Raw genomic sequence first — 5,629 nt, 5'->3', positions numbered from 1 at the left:
TAGTAATAAACTTTTTACTTCGATTTTATTATTTCTTATACTTTATAACACCAAAGAAGGTTTTAAATAATCAAATAAAATAAATTTGCCCACTTCGTTTTAAATTTTTTCATTTACTTTGTTATTAATAATTAGATAACTTGAAATATCTTATCAGATCTTAAAATACCAAGTTGCGTTAATGTTCTTTCCGCTTTATTTTCAATTCTGTGCATTCTGTCAATTCCCAACCAACCATTGATTATTAATTTTTCTCCCAACCGGAATTTCACGTTTGCTTTCTCTTCGAGCGCAGTTATTTGCTCGGCAATTAAGTTCTTAGCCAACTCGAAGGCGGCAACTGTAATTGACAGTCTGCAATTTAGTTTTCAGCAACAAAGACTGCGAGAGAGTGGGGCGTGGCCGTCCTGTTGAAGCCTCCCTAATGGAATATCGTCGATGGGGTGGCCTCTTGCCGAAAATCATGTATGAACACTTTTGGTTTTCCGCACTCTACCTCCCCTAATTTTGTTCAGGGGTGGTTCGTTGTGCCGATCAACATATTGCCGGGGTTCCCTTGCCGCTCAGCGGGCGATCCACTCGCTCTTGGGCGGTCCACAAATTTTGGGTAGGCAGTTGTAGTAGGTAAAATCATCACAAGGGTGCCGGCAAACAACAGTTGCAAAATTACTTTCAACTACAAGCGACAGCTTCTAATTATGCTGATGAACGATGGATGTGAAGTGGAAGGGTATTCCGAACTCTGGGTCCCCTGAAAAAATGGCAGAGCGAAAAATAGAGCTGATTAACGAGCTAAGCCGAAGGGATTATTGAAAGAGTTGGGCCCTGCACTGTAACTCGATATATCAATGGCAAGGATCTGAATATTTTTTAAAATATCATTCACTGGCATTGGAGGTCAATCAGAGGGTTGGATTTTCATAAGGCCAGTAGTCTCAGATGTACGTGTTTTAATTAACAGAATTAATAGATGATATGGGATATTTTTATGATGTGTTGTTGTGAGATTACAATAAAAAGTGGTCACACTTAAAATAGGTCTTTTAAAAATACATACTTCACCGTTAATTTTATACAGTTCACAAGTATTATTATTATTTTATTATATATGGTTGCCTTTAAAGTTAAGTCATTAAAGCTGAAGAATGTGATTAACCTCATGAATTATTCCTGATCTTTCGCATGCTCCGACTTTTCCCAGAAAAACTATCCCTAAGCCCCGCACAAATTTGTAGTGCATAAGCCCGACCAGCAAGACCCAAGGACCACCTTAACCCCACAGTGCCCGCGCCAGCTGAACCCACACGCAGCACAGCAGGACATGTGGCGTCGCACAAAACTTCTGGTAAATTATGAAATTATAAACATGCCCAGCATATCCAACTATATGCGATGAATGCGAACACCCCAGCACCCACAGCGAATGTCTGGCCGAGAAAAGTAATTTAATTGTCGCAAAAATGTCGAAAACAGCTTTAGTGCTTTGCATTAACATGAACCAAAAACAAAAAACAATCCGGCATGAGAAATAATAAGTGGAAATTATAATTACAAGTGCCCACATGTGGTAAAGCCCCAAATCAAGTCGAGTTTGACTGTAGTTTCGAACTTCAGCTTCTGGACAATTAAATGATTAAAGTTTGCACCCATCCCCGAAAATTGAAACGAGGAGAATAATTTCAAGTTGACTTGAATTATTAATGCGCGTCCAAGGTTGTTTATGGCCAAGTGTCGGTTATGTGATATTTAAATATTGCCATAAAATGTAGATGACTTTGCGAAACAAAGGTGTTCTCATAAACACTTTCAACTAAATAAATAAATAGCATTTCTTGACATTTATTAGTTTAAAAAATATACTAAATATAGGCTATTTTTAAATATTTTTTAGTTTCTGTTTTTAAGGACTTTTTTTTAGAAACAACAATTTTACTTCGAGTTTTTCCCCATAAGTATGCTAATATATTCATTTAAATCATATAAGATCAAGTACTTTTTCATTTCTTTGATATCAAAATAACTTTTCGTCGCTGTTTCAATATAGTATGAAAACTAATTACAAGCCCGGCTAACTCTTCAAAAATTCTAATAAAATCTCTTTCACTTCCGTCGAACCTTGGGCCCCTCGAATTCTATGCCACTGGGAAATTTGCGTTTGTTTTGCCTGCCGAATACAAGAACATGCCCCACTTTGGGTATCTGGTTTGATATGAATTTTAATGGCCTTGTGCATGGTTGAAACGATTTATGATGCGCCACGCACGCGGTTAATTAGACACAGCAGCCGAGAAAAAAACACAAAAACAAAATTGAGGCCACAGCTGAGATGGGGCGGAATCCGATGGGGGGTTGTTATCCTTTTCAATGTCACCCGCACAGACTTCCCACATATATAACGCATCATGTGTTTTATCTATGGCGCTCAGATTTCACTTGGAGGGGGGAGTGTTGGCTTGGTTAAGTTTCCTGCCTGCTTTTGGGGACTTTGCCTACTTCTCCGCCCCTCAAGTTGTTTCGACGTCAACTTGCCGCTTATATCATTTAATCTTTAATATCCTTTCTTAGCGTCGACTTTGGTCTTTTGGCGTTCGGCGCTGTTTTTGTTGTGTCCTATGTGACGTTTTGTCTTACGCATATGTACACACAGCTGGGGGTAGATTTATAGAAGTAGAGCGCGGATAAAATATACAAGAATATTACACCCAGAAATTTAAAATTAATTTAACAAAATATGAAGTGTTTTAAAAAATATTGAATGTATTTGAGAAATAAATAAATATTATTTATTCAATTATCTTCTTGTATTAATTGAGAAATATTTAAGAAGAAAAATAAAGTCATCTTTAGAAAAATAAATTATTATATAATTTGCTTACCTAAATACACAATGGGTGCTATTAGGTTGATCAAGGCTGTTCTTGAAAAGGCTCCCATGTTTTGGGTGGGCTTCAAGAAAGTCTTGCCTAGATTTATCACTTGCCAGAGTTATACATACCCACAAGAGTGTGTTGTCTTTTTCTGTTTTTGCTCCATGGCCACATGGCTTGGTATGCTCTGATTCTCATCTTCATCTCGCATTGTCAGGAATTTGTTTGTGTGTTCTGTGTTTGTGGCATTAACAGGGAGCAGCCAAAAATATCTTTATGCCTCATAAGTTTAATTTGGCGCAAATTGTTTTTATTTGCCCAGTCGCCAAAGCCGAACAGCAACAAAAACAACAACAGCGAAAAGAGAAGGATTGCTCTCCAGCACCAAGAGATGGGGAAAACAGAGACTAGGGTTGCCACATGCATGTGTGAAGCAAAATGGCCGCCATGGGTTTTGGTTTTTTCGGCTACGTTCTGGCATTTCTACAAATTCTTTTTGAATGTCATTAGTATAATTGAAAAAGCCATTGGCAAAAGGCCAACAAACCTCAAAAAAGGGTAAAATCAACAGGGACAACAACCAAACCAAAAACTAACTGCAAAACGTGGCCGATGCGACACGCGAAATCCAATAAAAATTTTTGTACAATTTTTTCCGCTTTGTGTTTGTTGCCGTTGTCCTGGAAAGTTTAGCGACTTTAGCTGCCTTGATAAAACGACAGCCGCAACAAAAACAAGCTGGAAAAAAGGATACCCAAAGGATACCGAAGAGTTCCACATACATACATGTGCATAAATTTAGCAGTTGACTTCGAGCAAATGTACATGAGATATTGCTTAGAATAACTATCAGCATGAGTTATAGAGTGTACATACGTGGAGTTGTTTATGCCGAGATTGCAGCGACACGATATGCAAAATATCGAAAAGTAGAATGTCTAGCCGGTAGGAAATGCCGGAAAACTCCAGAAGGGCCGAGGAAAGCATAAGGGCTTTAATTGGTTATACATTTGGGTTAACGCTATGAATTGTTTTAATTTTGTTAGCTGAATATAAGCACATTGAAAATGTGTATATTTGTGCAGGTACTCGTACTATGTTAATAAAATAAATAATTCAATTGCTTGCTTACCACAACTTTTATGTAAATCCTTAAATTTATCGTGTTTATTAACTTCATGAACATGTTTTGGAAGTCCCTTGCCTTTAATTAGAACTGAAATGGCCAAGAACTTTTGAAAACACTTGTTCAACATTAAATACGTAGATAAATTCAAATTGATTTGTGGACTTAAATTAAATGTCTGTTTTGAGGGGCAAAGTTAAAATTACCTCGTTTTGAGAGGACAGTCCTGTGTAAGCTCACAATTTATAGCTGCTATTTAGATCGACATTGTTTCCCCACTTTGTGTGGGCAATAGTCTTCAATATTTTGCAACATCAAAAAGGATGAAAATAAATAGCATTTTCCGATAAGAAAATATGTGATGGACAGTCGGGGCGAGGGGAGTAGGGCGAAGGCTAGAAAAACTAATACGTTTTAACCCAAATATGCGAGACATGAAAAGCAAAGAGCTTCGAGTGCTTCCGCTCTCCTGCATCCTCGATTTCCCTATTCTCTGGCATCCTCTTCAGGTTTTTGCCATAATATTATTAGAGAGAAATTTTATGTAAATAGTTGGATACAAGTTTATTACGCTCTTTATCAATTGATTTGATCTTAAGCACTCTTGTGTATATTTATTACACAGACTAGGCAAGGAAGCTGCACGGAAATCACAGAACACAGTAGCACTTCCGGCTCCCCCGTAATTTCCTCCCACACACATGGCCAAAAATGTTATGTAAGTTCAATAAAAAGAGTGCAGACTATCTCTATCTGTCCCTGTTTCCCCTTCTATGCAATGTATCGTCTTTCGCAAAGCTCTTAACTGATTGTTTGTCTTGCCAAATGCCTCTCTTTCTCCGCTTTCTCCACATCTTTCTCTTTGGCTACTTGGCAAAATATTTCCCAACTATTTTCTATATTAGAAAACACAATCCAAACTGGGCATACACAAAGGTGCAACTATGTATGGAGTCTCAGTGTTCCATGTTGATATTTATTTGAATCTTGACTGTCTCCTACAATCCGAGTACGAAGCTCATACACAGCAATACAGATAAACAAAAAATATGCTAATTGCTCAAACTTTAAGTTATATTATGAAATTAAATTATTTTGTTAAATAGTGCCCTTAAAAACGCCTTTTCATGTATAATAACTTAAAGCTTACCTTTAATTAAATCCCAAAAAAAATTTTTTACGAATTCAATTGGAATTGGGTAGGAAGTTTTAAGTAGATTTAAGGAAATTCATCTTGCCTCTCTTCTAGTTATTTATTTATTATACAATTTGTAGCAATAAAAATATTTCATTTAAATGTTTGTATCAATATAAACTATAATAAATTTTTTAAAATAGTGTTTTAAAACATGCTTTTGTTTTATACTCCTCAGTTAATATTACACATTGTGTCTCATGCGGGAAGAGTAATTTGCAACTCTCCACATGATTATTAATTTAAATCCTTTTATCTTGCGATATAAACATTTTTTTCTGTGTACACATGTTTATCTTGTCTACATGTGTGTTAGTGTCCCTGACTCCCTTTTACCGAAAAGCGAATTTCATTTGAAATTGAACTTGTTTTTGCGCCAATAAATTGTATAGCCAAAGTATTTTGATTGCGTTCGAGTGGGGTTATCCCCAACCCCATTTC

Source organism: Drosophila suzukii, chromosome 3, assembly GCF_043229965.1.
Source record: "Drosophila suzukii chromosome 3, CBGP_Dsuzu_IsoJpt1.0, whole genome shotgun sequence".
Classification (NCBI taxonomy): Eukaryota; Metazoa; Arthropoda; class Insecta; order Diptera; family Drosophilidae; genus Drosophila; species Drosophila suzukii.
The sequence above is the reverse complement of the archived record's forward strand: the minus strand, read 5'-3'. Positions refer to the sequence as shown.